This window comes from Dioscorea cayenensis, unplaced genomic scaffold, assembly GCF_009730915.1.
Source record: "Dioscorea cayenensis subsp. rotundata cultivar TDr96_F1 unplaced genomic scaffold, TDr96_F1_v2_PseudoChromosome.rev07_lg8_w22 25.fasta BLBR01001044.1, whole genome shotgun sequence".
Taxonomy (NCBI): domain Eukaryota; kingdom Viridiplantae; phylum Streptophyta; class Magnoliopsida; order Dioscoreales; family Dioscoreaceae; genus Dioscorea; species Dioscorea cayenensis.
Window position 1 is genome coordinate 1 of NW_024087435.1, and position 17,201 is coordinate 17,201.

Below are 17,201 nucleotides of genomic sequence, written 5' to 3' on the forward strand. Positions count from 1 at the left end.
TGATTGTATGAACATTTCCCCTAGAGTGACACTAGGGTTGATATTTCTTGTTGGTAACCTTGTGAGTGGGAGTGACACACCACGAGTGTTAGACAAAGCTAGGTTGGAGGCGTTGAGAGGGTGAGTCGAGAGGTGCAGGGAGCGTCCCCTTTCCTCCCTCGACGTGATAGATTCTACCTCCGTTCCTCGAGTTCTTTGTGGCCATAATAGAGTGAATGGTCTAAGGGATGAATCTCATCTGGGGCTTAGTTGCGCGTGCAGCCCGAGTGAAGCTTTGAGGGGATCTTAGTATCTAGGGCTTAATTGTGGTTAGGGACCTTCCACCGGACCAAAGGGTTATGTCTATAATTAGGAATAGATTTATCACCGGAATCCCTAGAGCTCATTGCAACTTTTATTCGAAAGTCGCGAGGTTGAGAGGTTATTTAATCTCTCCTCCGGGACATGAATAGAGTTAGGCATAGTTGACCTTAGATTTGGGACTATGTATGTATGGATTTCCACGACTCACCATTGTATTGATTAGGAAGCATAATAGAGAGTTCTTGCACTTGAGCGATTATCCTAGGTGAAGCATCATCCCGAGTACCCCATCTTTATCGATTGCTTTACCTCCTCCTTACTTTTTGCTCTCTTACTTGTTGCTTTTTAATTGTTGAGAATTGAATCATTGTCACACTTATCATTGTTGATATTCCACATAGCTAAGATTCGAATTAAGTGTCTTTACTCCATACTCCCTGTGTATTCGATACCCGCTCCCCCGGGATTATTACTTCGACAAACCCGTGCACTTGCGGGATATACGTAACGGGATCTTGTCATCTTTTCTCATCTTTTCCCCATCTTTGGAGGCGCTTGCTGTTATGGTCTGGAGAGGCTTTGACTAGGTCTTTGGAGTGGTTCTATGACCTTGGACACCGCGTTCCTTTGGTAGATAGTTAATGGGGGAGCTTTCGTCAGCATCGATTTGGCAAGGTGTGCCCTACACTTGATGAGGGAACCCCTGGAAAAGATGAGGCAACTCCACAAGACCATCGATATGGACTACGAGGGGTTTTACTTATGGATTACATGCTTTTTACATTTGATTTCATTATTGATTATATCTCGCTCCATGGAGAGCTAAAACCCCTAGTTGGTGCTTGGACATGTAAACCTTAAGTTGTTTTTTTGTTTCATTGATCTCTCATTATGTTTCTTTTAATTGATGTTTTTAATTGAGATCCAAACTTGAATGCTTGTTGAATTGATTTTCCCTTAGAGTGACACTAGGGTTATGAATCTATCTTTGTAATCTTTGTAGATAAGTGACACACCTTGAGGGTTAGACAAAGCTAGGTTGGAGAGAGTCAAGAGGATGACTCGAGAGGTAGCAGAATGTCCCCTTTCCCTTCCGATGTGATTTGTCCCTACCTCCCCCATTCCAAGTGTTCTTTGCGGTAACAATAGAGTAAATTGCTAAGAGACAAACTCGCTGCGGGGCTTAGTTACGCGAGCAACAGAGTGAAGTGTGAAAGTAATCCTTTGTGCTATGGCTTAATTATGACTAGGTATTTTTCACCTAGACCAAAGGGTTAGATCTATATTAGGGAACAGAGTTTATCGGTTTAGAGTCCTAGTCTCAAGCAGATCCCATCTGATGTTAGGTATTGAGAGTATCCTGTTTTTTGTCGGGGCATAGTGTAGAAGGCTAGTCATGATTGACCTTAGGTTTGGGACCATGTGTCTTTAGATTTCCATAACTCATTAAACTTTAATTAGGAGGCATAATATTAGTCTTGCACTTGAAATAATAGTCATAGGGTGAGCACTGTCTGGGTACACCATTTTACCATTGATTACCTCTCTTTAATCCTCTTGTTTACTATCTTTCTCTTTTACTTTTCTTTGCATTAATACCTTGAATCAAATCACAAATTGGTTGTCACTCTAGCTAAATAGTAATACTTTGTGCTTACGAACAACTATCATTTGTGGATATGACTACCACTCATCGGGTATATTATTATTTTGACAACGCGTGCACTTATGGTATACTAGCGCAAAAGGGTGTGTCAAGTTTTTAGCGATTGCGAGGAATAGACATTTTTGGAAGCATTTTGCACTTTGCTATTTTAGCTATTCATCACGTGATCTATTTCACACTTTCTTATTCTTCCATCGCTCTAATTTGTTTTTCATTCTTTGATTACAACTGCAGGTTTGTAACCCGGAGTCAACTCTTCGACATTGGTTGAAGTTGATCCGAAGTGGAAGAAGAACTCATAGGCAGGAAAAGAAAGCTGTCAGAGAATAGACAAATCAAAAATGCGAGATAGAAGTTGAAGGAGTACGACAATATGGGTTTGAACCACATAAGCGATAGAGAATACTCCCGAGTTATGAAAGACCCTCGAGTTCTTGGCATGCAATCTATTAATGTGAGAACACCGATTATAGCTTAGAATTTTTGAGCTCAAGCGAGGCTTTATTCGAGATGTTACAACAATCATCACGGTTTAATTGTTTGGCGAGATGAAGATCCGAACAACCATATCGAGAATTTTTTGGAAGTGTGCGACATGCTCAAGATTAATAGGTTCACGGATGATGCCATAAAATTGAGGGCCTTCCCATTTTCCTCGAGGGGGAGAGTGAAATAGTGGTTGTATTCATTACCTAGAGCATTGATCACTACTTGGTAGGAGATTATAGAAGCTTTCTTGGGTGATATTTCCCTCCAGGAAAATATGCAAAGCTCAGGAATGAAATGTCCTCTTTTGTGCAAATGGAATTGGAGTCTCTTTTTGATACATGGGATAGGCTCAAGGATCTCCTACGGAAATGTTCTCAGCATGGATTCCCCGAGTGGATGATTATTTACACTTTCTATAATCGTTTCAATCCAAGCATGAAGCAATTATTTGATGTTGCGGCGGGGAGGTACCTTGGGTAGTAAAACCCTGAAGAATCCCAATAACTCATTGAAGAGATGGCTATGAGCAGTTATCAATTGAATACATAAGACCAAAAAGAAGGTAGTCGGACTTCATGAGATCAAATGCGGTCATCATTAGGAGCCTAGGTTAAGTGCTTGAGCGGAAGTTAGAACATCCTAACTTCTCAAGATTGGCGGTGATGATGAGTTGTACTAGGTGTAAGGGAGGACACGCTTCATCGATTGCCCAATTCCTAATGGTGGTACAACCCGATTGGAGCGAGTTTTATAGGAAATGCAATGAGAGGTCAAGAAATGCTGTACAGTAATACCTACAATGCAGGGTGGAGGAACCACCCAAACCCTTCTCGGAGTTATCAGGGGCAATAGAAGAGTACAACACCATAGGCTTTCCAACAATAACAACAAGCCACGAATATGGAGAACAGAGTTTTAGAGTTGGAAAACCGGATTACTGATTCAGAGAAGGCTTTAACCAAGTTCATTCAATCATTGGACATGAGATTTACAATACAGTTTGAAGCCACGCTCGCAATCATACTACATCTTTGCATAACTTGGAGAACCAAGTCGTTCAAATTGTGAAGTCACTTTCGGAAAAACCCCAGGAAATTTGCCTAGAAACAGGAGACAAATCCAAGAGAACACATGAAGGCAATCACTTTGAGAAGTGGTCGTGAGATTGAGAGTAAGATCCCTTGATAAGCTCCCTTGATATGTGTTTTTGTGTTCTTTTTGTGCATATAGGGTTGTGGAGATAATAGTGGAAGAAAAGGAACCAAAAAGTAGATTGTGGATGCATTTGATTGATGAAATCTTGTAGTGAACAAATGTGAAGTTGCAAGTTGTCGCGTGAAGACATGTGAGTGTGTTGCCAACCTCTATTGTACATAAGTGAATACATAGTTTGGAGGCGCACAAGGGCAGTCACTCTCACATGTTCTGACTTGTGCATTACTAGCAAGATCTTCATCAAATATGATTTTTATTAAAAGACAAAAAATGTGATCTCGCATGGATGTGTGCCCATTCGTGTGGCCTCGATAAAATGTGTGGAATCGGGAGCATTTTGGTGAAGCACTGTAGCAGTTCAATGTAGCTAAACTCTCATAGCACTTTCCGGTTCACATCTCACGAGTGAATTCCTAGAAATTCACCGCAGGTGTATGGAAATAACACTGCCCTGATGTGGATGCCCGATTCTAACACATTTATGTAGCGATTTCGTTGATCTTAAAGGATCTTTCTCATCTTTTTCCCCATTTTGGAGGCAGCTCGCGGCTAAAGTTTTGGAGATACTTTGGCTAGGTTTTTGGGTGGTTGTGCAGTCTGAAACACCGCATTCCTTGAGGAAGATAGTTATTGAGGGAGCTTTTGTCAACATCGATTGAGCAAGGTTGACAAGAGCTTACGAGATTAAGAATGTGAACTATTCTTTCCTTATATTAAAGCATTACTTTTATCGAGTTTAATCACTAATACATGTGTATTTGTCTTCTTTTTGTCGAGAATCTTTGTTATGAAGCTAAGTATTAGAGCCAAAAAGTAGATCATGAATCACGTGTTGGTACAATCTTGGAAGGAACAAGCGAAGACACAAGTAGGGTTTTAAAATATGTGAGATGTGTGTCAACCTTCATGTATTCAAGCAATTCTAGTATGTGCCGAGAGGGCAAGAAAGCCGATCACATTTACAAATCGAGACTTGTGCATTGATAGTAAGATCTTCACGATGAGGCCTGTGATTGAAGAGAGTTGTGATCTCTGGAATAAGCGTGTACTGTTTATGTTGCCTCAATGAAAAGTGTGGAATTGGGAGCATTTTGGCAGAGCACTATAGCAGGATATTGTAGCAAATCACTGTAGTAAAATACTATAATAGTTCCTATTCTGGCCGGCCGAAAAATGAGTTTTTCTAGAGAATCCTGCAGGCGTGTGAAATTTCCCCATGCGGTAATGGAAATTTCCACGGCCAGTTGGAGCAAATCCAGCGAGGCATGTGGATTTTGGATTCTAACCCTATTTAACCACGACTCGACTCGATTTTAGAAATCCTTTTCTCCTCTTCTCTCCAAGTTTTCTCCATCTTTTGAGAGGCCGTTAGCTAGGGTTTGGAGAGGCTTTTAGTAAGTCTTTGGAGTGGTTCTATGGATTTGACGCACTGCACTCGCTTGGAAGAAGGTTATTAGGGAAGCTTTCACAAAGTCGGCATAGATCCGCGATATGTGCCCTAGGTAGGATAAGGGGACCTTCGAGAGAAGACAAGGCTACTCCACAAGACCATCGACCTACGAACACGTGAGGGATTTTTCTATGGATTACTTGTTTTTACATTCGATTTCATTGTTGATTGTAACTAGCTCCATGGAGAGGTAAACCACTAGTAGGTACTTAGATTTGTGAACCCTAGGATGTATTTGTTTCATTAATCTTCTATTATGTTTTCCTTAATTGATGTCTTTAATTGAGTTTCAATCTTGAATTCTTGTTGAATGATTTCTCCCTTAGAGTGACACTAAGGTTGAGAGTCTACATTGGTAACCTTTGTGAGTGAGTGACACACCACGAGGGTTAGACATTACAAGATTGGAGAGAGTCGAGAGGGTGAGTCGAGAGATAGTGGAGCATTCCTCTCCTCCGAGTGTGATTTATCCTACCTCCACGTTCTAAGAGTTCTTTGCGATCATAGTAGAGTGAATAGGCTAAAGGATGACCTCATCGGGGCTTAGTTGCACAGTAAGTGAGTGAAGCGTTGAAGTGACTTTAGCTCCTATGGGTTAATTGTGACTAGGGGTCTTTCACATGGACCAAAAGGTTAGATCTATACTTTATAATGGGGTTTTATCACTTGGAATCTCTAGGTGTCTTACAGCGCTCTAGAGTGTAGAGGTGTTGTGATTGATCGATTTCTCCTGGGATATAGTGTAGACTTAGTCACAGTTGAATTTAGGTTTGGGATCGTGTGTTTAAGGATTTCCATGACTCATTAAGCATCAATTAAAGAGATATAATAGTTAATTTTGCACTTAAAAACAATTATCCTAGCTGGAACAATATCCAAGTATCCCACTTCTATCGATTGCCTTACCTCTCATCTATTTGTGCTTCTCTCTTTCTTGTATCTTTTATTCTTGCTTTCATTACATTTTATCAACAAAATCATTATTCCGTCTTTGCTTGGTTAGATAGCAATCTTGGTATTTTTATTCCCTACTTCCTATTGGTATGATACCCACTCACTTGGGATTTATTACTTTGATAAGTGTCTAAATGTAGGTGTTTTCATATATATATATATATATCATATTCACTTTGCATGTATTTTGTGAGGTTTGATGCCCGTTTTGCATTTGTCATCTACTATTTACTTTGTAGGGCATAAGAAAGCCATGGAGAAAAAGAAGATATCATTTAGGCGAAAAGGGAAGAAAATAGCAATTTCAAACTACCCGCATACTACCGTGTAAGATGGGGTCATATGCTGTATGTGAGTGAGATGGAATTGAAGTCATCTACCCGATTTTTCATACCACCCCCATACCACATGATTGACACGAGCATGAACACCCGCAGGGCACGCGGGATCATCAAGTAATAAACCACTTGCGCATGCACAAGTGGGTCGTATTCCCAAAGGAGCCCTCGAGGTGCTACTTTACTCACTTCTTACCGTTGTTTAGCTCACCGATTCCAATTCAAGAGAAAAAGAAGAAAAGAAAGCAAAGTGAAAAGTAAGAGAAATTCTTAAAAAATATGATACGATCAAAACACGGGAGAAGCTCAAGGTTGGAAAACGGTCACGGATGAGGATCCCCAAGGGGGTTACTTAAGTGAGTAGGAAATTGAGTAGTTAAGCGCGTGGCTAGTTGGATCGAGAAAACCAAAACTTAGGGTAACCCGATGGTCACAGCAATTGACCCCTTACCCAGTGCAAGTGTTGCGTACAGAATTTCTTCTGCCAAACTTCCCACACAGTTGCAAGGAGAAAGATGGTTTTCACAAGTTAGGGTAGAAACACAAGTAGTTTTCAACCCTAGGAATGGAGGGGTACAAATACCCGATGGTCATGGCGTACTTATACAATTATCCCTTCCTAGTTTGGTGAAGTCTAGCACTAAGGCAATGGTCATGCTACAAAGTGATACCAAGAAATTGATACATCACTCAATCAAATGTACCAAAAACAATGAAGAACACCAAACAAGAATCATAACAAGGCAAACATTCATAAACTACTCAAATAAACCAAAACATCACTAGTTCATCCCCAAGGTTCACCTACATCCGATGACCTAGTGGTTTAGTTGTTCATGTTCAACAAAGAAACCAAACAATCCATACAAACAACTAAAATAAACATGAGGAGCAGCACACGTCAAATGGTGAAGGCGGAATAACTCTTGAATCCACAGGGAAAACCTTCGAAGGCGCCACTTGTAGGGGTGGCTTCCTGTTGTCTTCAACCTCCAAGAAATGTAGCCCTAGAAGTAGCTCCTCCTAATTCTTTCTCTCCCCGCCGAGAAATGCTCGGATTTTCTCCCTTTTTGCCCTCCTCAAGCTCGGGTTCAAGGTTGTGTAGAAGTTCTTCCCTAACCCTAGCCGCTCTTGCCCAAAGAAGATGATGATCCCCGGAGAAAGATCTGCAAAAAGAAGCCCTCAAAGTCTTTTAAACCCTCAGGTCCTGATAAGTAAATGGGTCAATATACCGGCCGTATGCCGACCCCTCGGGATTTCTAGTATTCTGCCGAGAAGCCCGTGATGAGCTCGATGAACTACTACGATGAAAGCGCTACGATACCACTCTGATACTAGATCATGCAATGAATTCCACCCTCCCCCCAAGGAACCGCTGTTTTGATACCGAATTTATCCCCATTCACGTCGCCCGAGTTCCCCAGGCTTCTATTAGGCCTGAAATCCAAAAATAACACAATTTAGACCAAAAGGGCATCGTTTCAACAAATAAATGTAATGAATAATACCAAACAAATACATGCAAAATACATACTTTTAGACGTTTATCACCACCCAGTATGGGAGCCATATGGAGGCCGTATGCACCCCGTATAGGCCATAAATCTAGATTATTTGAGTGCTATACGACCCCCATACGACCCATATACGATCTGTATGCCATAAAGGGTATAAAAGCTGACTTTTTAAGGCGGGAACAAGGGACTTTTCCTTGGCCATTTAGGCCGCCACCACCACACTTCTTTGGGGCCTTTTCGCCCATCTTTTTGGCGGAGATTCTTGGGAAACAAGCATACATCATCACCAAGAGGGAGAGGAGAAAGGAGAAGGAGTTGGAGTGAAGATCTAAGCCATCATCGACAAACTTGTGAAGCTTCATCCATTCAAGGGGATCACGACCTAGAGTGGGTTTTCATTACTTCTTGTATGTTTTTGTCTTCCTTGTATGTTGTATAAGTGTCCCTTATCATGAGGGGTTAACTTATTATTGTGTTTGGATTTGGATGAATCCTAGGGTTCATCTTGTGTAAGAACTTGGGATGTTATTCTTCATTTAATTTTATGGTTGTTTGAGATTCAATCTTTCGTGCCTTGATACTTAGAGTTACATGTATGGAGAAATGCGTGATTCTATTATGAGTTGTATGCGTGGATTTTTACCTACTCACGCATACTAGATCTAGGAAAGATTGAAAGCAGGATACTTGTGCCTACACCCCAGAGAAATCAAATGTTGGTAGTCCTCCATTGCTAGGTTTAAGCGGAAGAAGAGTAGGTTCACTCCTATTAGAGAAATCTTAGAACTTAATGCCATCATAGGGTGTGTTGATCGTGAGGAGATTCCGATTGACATTCAGTATGGGATCATGGGTTAGTCGTAGAAATTGGGGGCTAATCTACTCACACGAGGTCTCTAGGTCTCAACTATCATCAATCATCTTTAAACCATCCTAGTTTGGACTTTAACAACAACCCTAGGTGCATTCCTTGTCCAAACACTCCCTTCTCATTCTTGGTACTCCCTTGTTTGTTTACATCCGTGTGCTAGTTACTCGCCCATAGATTTGCTTAGCTTAGTTTATTTTATTTCATTTGTTCTTCTTACTAAGAATTGTAGGCTAGATTATAGATGAGGAGTGAGTAATAATACTTCCTTGGCCCTGTGGAATATGACCCCTTTGTCACTCACAGGGTATTACTTGGCGATCCCATACACTTGCGAGGAAGCAATCAAGTTTTTGGGGCCGTTGCCGGGCATTATTCAAGGAATATTAGGAAAGCTTGTAGTCCATTACTCTAGCCATTTATCTTTTTCTTTTGTAAATATTTGTCTTTCTATGTTTCTTTTTACCCCTTTTTGTCCATATTTATTTATATTTCCTTCTTAATTGTTTTTCTTTGTTGGGTTATTGATTTTTAGTTTTGCTTGTTGACACAAGAGCCATGGATTTTTCAAGAACAATTGTTGGCCGCGAAAATTTTTGCACTTCATAAAAAGGTGGAAGAATTTCTTGCCATGAAAGAAAGGCAAAGCAATCAGCACCATAATCCTTACAATCCATATTGGTCAGGGTACCCAAGACCTTCAGCATGATTATCATAGTCAACAATGGGAATACCTTCACGAGGATTGCTACAAGAACCCTCCTATCAAGAACCGTGGCATTACCAACCTCCAGTTGACCATTGTAAGAAACTTAATTGATGGGGTTTCAATACACAAGATGTGTTTTTCAAGATTCATGACCAATGCTTGAAGCCTTGAATTCCACAAATTTTAATGCCCAATAATCTCTTCAAAGTATGGAAAACCCGGATAGGAGGAATCTTCCAAAGAATTGGTCAAATTGCCACCATCTATAGAAGCCCTATCTAAAAATAGCACAAGGAATGAAGAGAAAATCAGTGACATTGAGGTGGAAGTTTCCATTGAGGTGTTTGAGGTTGAAGAAGCAATTAATGTAGCTCCAATACATTTTGAGCAAATACTGGATGTTCCACTTCAAGTTGAAATTGAAGAAGACAAGGGGGAGGATGACATCATGGCCATGAAAACATGTGAGGAAGTAGAAGAAACTCCATCGACCACATGTGAAGATGCTACTTGCCTTAACATAGATTTTTCCATCCATTCATCAATTTTAGTCAAGTGCAAAAACAAAATTCGGTGAATTGTATTTGAAGATGTGGGGAGGAAACCAATGTCATCCTTGAACCCACCAATCCCAGGCTTGGACAATTCCCAACCAAATATTTTTCCTTGGCGGCCCAAGCAAATGTTATGGGCACATGAATTTCATCACACCATGGTTGAGAAAAAACTTGTGGTTAGGGATGTTGAAGCCAATAATTGATCCACCTATGCAAAAAGCATGACAAGTTCTCAACCAAAACTTGTTCCCTTGAAGCCTAATCAACTCTTTTGGATGATCCAAGGCAACTTTCCAAGAGTCGAGGAAGAAAATGTGGGTAGGATGTTGAGAAAGTTCGTCTAATGACCCACCCATGCTGAGCTTAAATAATTCTCGACCAAAACTTTTTCCATGGAGGCCCAAGCAGCTTTGTGGTGGAGTACTCAAAGAAATTCTTGTCGGGACCAAAGAAGAAGTGGGGAGGAGGTTCAAACCATCTAAGGATCCGCCTAAGTTTAAATTGCACAATTCCCGGCCCAAGCTCTTTCCATAGATGCCAAAAGGTAACTCATGCTTGGCCTTCAATTTGACACCATCCGGAAGGTATGTTTTGTATTTCTTGATAGTTCTTATACGAGCTTCTAGAGCGGGATGAACACACCATTTCAAGGGTCCTTAGGTAAGTAATGGGTATATCGGGGCTCGTGACATTAAACAAAGCGCTTCTTGGGAGGCAATCAAGCATTCGGGGTTTTTCTTGCATTTTTCATATTCTAGGTCTTAGTTCATTTCAATTTTTCATATTTCTTAGGTTTGTTTGTTTTTGAATAGGTTCATGCTCACACACTTGGCACATTGTTCTCATTGATTTTTATTGTGGTTTAATCCTTGCAACTTCTTGAGAAACTCATGTTTTGGTGTCATTTCATGCGCTAGTTTGTGGTTTTATTCATTTCATTCATTTTTGGAGAAGTTTTAAAGCTTGCCATATCATTATCTCATTATTTGGAGCAGGATTTCAGGGTTGAGAGAGAAAATTTTAGTCATACGACCATCCACAACCGGTATGGAGGCCGTCGTGCCATTTAGGGGGCACCAAAAAGCGAGGCCCTCAACTCTATCCTAGATGGCCCCATATGGGGCCGTGCAGGACATCATCAGAATGCCCGAGAGCCTTCTCAGGCCATACAGCATCCCGAGCCGTATGGGGACGTATGGCCCGGTTCTTGCCCATTTAACCCTCCTCTCTTTTCCCTCTCTTCTTTTTCTTCCATTCTCTTCTTTTCTCTCTTTTTCCACCGACTTTTTCTCTTCTTTCTCACCTATTTCATGGCCAAATCCTCTCATTTTTTTTCTCCTAAATCTTCTTCTCATCCATTAGAGACTTTGATCTAGTGGTTTTCCTCAAGTTTAGCAGCTAGTTTTTTCTCATGATTTTAAGTCGAGTAGGCTCTTTTGATACCCTAGTTTTCTCTTTTTCATTATTTGTGCATTCTTGGAGCTTCTATGTGGTATTTTACAAGTATTTGGCTTGGTTTTTGTGGTGTAATTGTTGTGGATTAAGTCTTCCTTGAATTTATGTAAAAATATTTTCGATTTTCATCTTTTTGGGGAGGTACCATATTTTTCATTTTTCTTCATCTCTTACACTACATTTTTGAATCATATTGGATTCTCTATGCTTGATTGGGTTTTTCATGGTTTGTAGGAATATTGGGGATGGAGAAATTAACAACAACCATGGAGTGATATTTACACCACACGGGTGACCACAGGAACAAGATGTCATGTTGTGATGAGAGACCTAATTCTAAGGACAAGGATGAGCAAGGACACTTTATTTTATTGTTTAGACTTTATTTTCTAGTTTTTTTGTCTCTTTTGTATTTTTGTTTTTAGTTTTTGCATGATTACTCCCCATCTCTCTCCTTTGTAAGTTTTTGTGGAGTGATGATGTCCCCTTTGCCTGCATGATCGTTGAGGAATTTGGTGAGCTTTCCTAGTTTTAAATGGAGGTCGGACGGGGGCGATGTATTGCTCACCACACCTTTTTGCCGAGTCATACCTCATGGCAAAGCACAAGATGAACCATGGAAGTTCATTTTCACCCTCCTCTATTATTTTCATTGCTTCATCTAGCATGCTTTTCATGATTAGTGTACATTGCCGGCAATGTACAACACTAAGTGTGGGGATGGGTGTATTTCACATATTAGGACCATTTGTTACATGCTAGTGTTACCAGTGATGGCTTTGTTCATTCTTGTAAGATTCTTTTAGCTTGGATTAATGATTGATGTGAGTTACTTGTTTTTATGCTTTATTGAATCCTGTTTTTCCCCTAGTATTGTCATGTGCACTAAACTTTTGTGTTGATGCCCTGGGAAAAGCCAATGTGACTACTCTAACTCTCTTATATGCTTAATACACTACTTTGAGTACTTGGCCTTAAAAACACTAAGTTCTATCCTTCATTGTTTTATTAAGAACATCTAAGTCTTGTTGATCTTGTCCTAGTTTTGTGTCATGTAGAGTACTCTGAAGATGTGATCTAGGGTGAATGTTAAAAAAAAATATGAAATGAATGAATAGAAAAAAAGAAAAATGAGTCTATATCAATATTCTTCTACTACTGAAGCATAAATGCGTCTATGTAAACTATAATCGAGTAGTTGGGTGGCTCTTGTGTAACTTGACATTTGCACCTTAGGAAAGATTTCAAAATGATGTTAGTGCAGCTACATTAGTCGGACTATGAATGAGGAAATGAAAATAAAAACCCTAGTGATCTTTTTGAGTACCTACCTAAGGTTTTTGAGAAGAAGAGGATTCGGGTTTCAAGCTAAAAAGATTTAGAGGGATCTTATTTGGCCATTGAGTAGCACTTAGTATTTTTAAGACATAGTATTCTTTGTAAGTGGAGTGATTAGCATCTAGAGCTGTACTAATTGAAGTCCTTAGGTTAGACCAGATCAGGGCAAATGAGATATAAAAATTTACTTACGGTACAAACATATAATTGGTGAGACAGGATATTTCTTATTATGTTTATTGACTTTAACTCAACATCTATGTATCATTGTACATTTCTCTTGGAGTCTTATATTTGCTTGATGCCAAAGGTAATCCATTTAGCCACTTTTCAGTCTCTTTGTTTTTCATGAGTTGCTTGCTTGGACAAGAAATGCTTAAGTGTGAGGGATATTTGATAAGTGTCTAAATGTAGGTGTTTTCATATATATATCGTATTCACTTTGCATGTATTTTTGTGAGGTTTGATGCTGATTTTTGCGCTTAATCATCTACTATTTTACTTGTAGAAAGGGCATAAGAAAGCCATGGAGAACAAGAGAGATATCATTTTAGGCAAAGAGAGAAGAAAACATCAATTTCATACCACCACCATACCACCCGGAATGGGGGCCATATGCCTTCTGTGACGGTAGGGATGAAATTAGGCTATGCGCCTAGATTTTTCATACCACCCCCATACCACCTAGTATGGGGGCTGTCTGAGAGGCCATATGAGACCTGTGCACCCCATGTAGGCACAAATCTAGATTAGTTTGAGTGCTATACTGACCCCATACGCCCTCTATCACGACCCGTATGCCACGAGGGTATAAAAAGGCTGACTTTTAGGGTAGAACAATGGACTTTTTCCTTGCCCATTTGGACCCCCGCCACCACACTTCTTTGGGGCCTTTCAGCCATCTTTCGGCGGAGATTCTTGGGGGAAACAAGCGCACATCATCAACAAGAGGAAGAGGAGCAAAGGAGAAGGAGTTGGAGTGAAGATCTAAGCCATCATCGACAAACTTGTGAAGCTTCATCCATTCAAGGGGATCACGACCTAGAGGAGTTGTATAAGTGCCCCTTATTATGTGGGGGTTAACTTATTGTTGTGTTTGGATTTGGATGAATCCTAGGGTTTTATCTTATGTAAGAACTTGGGATGTTATTCTTCATTTAATTTGATGGTTGTTTGAGATTCAATTTTTCGTGCCTTGATGCTTAGAATTACATGTATGGAGAAATTCGTGATTCTATTATGAGTTGTATACATAGATGTGACCTACTCACGCATACTAGATATAGGAAGATTGATAAAAGGGATACTTGTGCCTACACGCGAGAGATCGAGTGTTGGTAGCCCTCCATTGATAGGTTTTAAGCGGAAGAAGAGTAGGTTCACTCCTATTAGAGAACTCCTAGAACTTAATCGCGATCATAGGTGTGTTGATCCCGAGGAAAAGATTCGATTGACATTCGTATGGGATCGGGGGTTTAGTTCTGAGAAATTTGGGCTAATTTACTCCACGAGGGTCTGCAGGGTCTCAACTATCATCAATGCATCTTTAAACCATCCTAGTTTGGACCTTACAACTAACCCTAGGGTGGATTCCTTGTCCAAACACTCCTTCTCATGCTTGATACTCCCTTTGTTTGTTTACATCCATGTGCTATGCATTACCCGCGGCCATAGGATTTACTTAGCTTAGTTTATTTTTATTTCATTTGTTCTTCTTACTAAAATTATAGGCTAGATAATAGATGAGGAGTGAGTAATAATACTTCCTTGGGCCTGTGGAATACTACCCCTGTGTCACTCACAGGTTTTTACTTTGCGATCCCATACACTTGCGGGGATGTAATCATACTTCAACAAACTCGGGCACTTGCGGGTCACACGTAAGGGTGGAGTCGTTGTCAAGTTTTGGCGCCATTCTACAGGGTAGGCATTTAAAGATAGTTTGCACTTTGTTACTCTTAGCCATTCATCATTCATTCTATTTGACATTTTCTTATTCTATCATCATTCGATGTTTCTTTTTGTTTTTGGTCTGCGACTCCGGGTTATGACCACGAGAGACCCTTCACAAATTATTAAAAGGAGATCCTAAGCTTGGGCGTACCGGTTAGAAGAAGGGGAAAAGAACACGTACAAAAATATCAATCAGAGTGAGTAGAAGATTAAGGGTCAGATAATATTGCGAGCAGAATGAGCAATAGAGAACACTTTACGACTATGCCGAATGTTAAGTTTTGGGCACACAATTGGTATTGTATGACCCCAATCATAGCTCGAACTTTGGTGAAAGCGGCATTCATCCAAATGATTCAGCGATCGGCGTGGTTCGATGGTTTGGTGATGAGGATCAGGAACAATCATATTGACAACTTTTTGGAAGTTTGTGCAAATATGTTGAAGATTAATAGAGTATCGGATGATGCTCTCAAATTGAGAGCTTTCACATTCTCTCTGCCAAAAGGAAAAGCTAAGCAGTGGCTATTCATTGTCAAAAGGCTTCTATCCACGACTTGGAATGAAATGGTGAAAAGCCTTTCTTCGAATCTCCCACAGGAAAATCGGTGATAAGTGCTTGTGTACGATATGAATGCAGGCGTTCATTCCTTATGTTGAGCATTACTTTTCTCGAGGGTTTTTACACTAATATGTGTATATGTTACTACCATGCAGGAGTAGGGTTGTGAGGCCAAGTATGAAGGAAAAGCCAATTTGGATTACAATGCACCGATTTTGGAGGAAATCTTGCTGAAAGGTTCAAAGCGCGAAGACATGGAGTCGATGTGAGATGCTAGAGTGTGCCAACCTCCTCGTATTGAGTTTGGCACATCCATTTGGAGGGGACACAAAAGGCGGTCACACTCGAGCATTCCGACTTATGCACATAGAACAAAACTCCACCAACGCCTATCATTGAAGATGCAAGTGATCCACGGCGTGAGCGTGTGCCCATTTCGTTACTCCGATGAAAGTATGGATTTGGGGAAGCTATTCAGGGCCGGATACTATAGCGAACCTTTGCAGCAACACGTGTATGAAATCTCTTGTAGCGACAATGTTCACGGCCGGCCGAGAAAGCAGGAAGTTGGGAGAATCCACAGCTGCTTGAGTGTGGAAATTATCACGCTTGGTGTGCGAAATTCCGCGTAGGTGCGTGAAGCATCCACGCCCATGTGAGTCGCTCGATTCCAGCCCTATTAAAAAGCGGGATCGGCCACCGATTTTAGTATTCTTTTCTCCATCTTTTCTCTAACAAGAGAGTGCTTGAAGCTGGGGTTTTGGCGGTATTGAGCCAGGTTTTGGAGAGGTTCTGTAGCTCCGACATCGTCATTCGAGGGAAGAAGGTTGGTAGGGGAGCTTGGTCGATCACGTATCTATCTTGGGACGGGGAAATCACTTAGATGACAAAGTAGAGGACTCTCCACAAGACCATAGAACCTACGACTATCGAGGGTGTTTCTTTATGGGTACCAGAGTATTTGTGAACCCTAGGATGTATTTGTTTCTTTGAATCTCTTTATTTGTACTTTCAAATTGATGTTGATTGTGAGCTCCAGCACTGGAATGCTTGTTTGTATGAACACTTTTCCCTAGGTGACACTAGGGTTGAGAGTTCTCGTTGGTAACCTTGTGGTGGGTGACACCATGGCGTTGAACACGGCTAGGTTGGAGAGGTTGAGAGGTGAGTCGAGGGAGATGCAGGGCATCCCTTTCCCCTTGACGTGATAGATTCTGCAGGTTCTTTGCGGCGTAGCATCAGAGTTAATGGTCTCTGAGGATGAACTTCCACTAGGAGAGGCTTAGTTGGTGGCGTCCAGCGAGTGAGCGTTGAGGTGATCTTGGTATCTGAGTGTAGCAATGGGTGTGCGGGGACAGCTTCACGAGTGAGTTGGAGGTCCATAATTGAGGAAGAGTTTGTCAACTTGGAATCCGTGAGAGCTCATTTGCAACTCTCTGTGAGTCGCGAGGATTTGAGGAGGTTATATAATCTCTCCTCACAGGGACATGTATGAGATTTAGGCATAGTTGACCTGTAGATTTGGGACTATGTAATTTAGGTTTCCACGACTCACCATTGCGTGATTAGGAAGCATAGTAGATCTTGCATGACGACAATTTATCCTAGTAGACGTTGTCCAAGTACCATCTTTATGTCAGTTGCTGCACCTCTTGGTTGTTTGCTCTCTTAGTTGTTTGTTTTATTGAAATTGAATCATTGTCCACACTTATCATCATTGATCTTTCCTTATAGCTAAGAGTCAAATTAAGAAATATGTTCGCTCTATTCTCTTTGAAGGATTCGATACCGCTCGGTAGGGATTATTATTACTAACAACCTGCATGC

The 17,201-nt window shown here is 40.8% G+C and overlaps 1 non-coding gene across 1 annotated transcript; it reads right to left on the reverse strand.

Annotated features, from left to right (window-relative positions):
* Positions 1–2,737: 2,737 nt before the first annotated feature.
* LOC120255523 lies at positions 2,738–2,844 on the reverse strand. The gene has a single exon (XR_005535030.1). It is a non-coding gene; the product is annotated as a small nucleolar RNA R71 (small nucleolar RNA).
* Between the last annotated feature and the right edge of the window lie 14,357 nt (positions 2,845–17,201).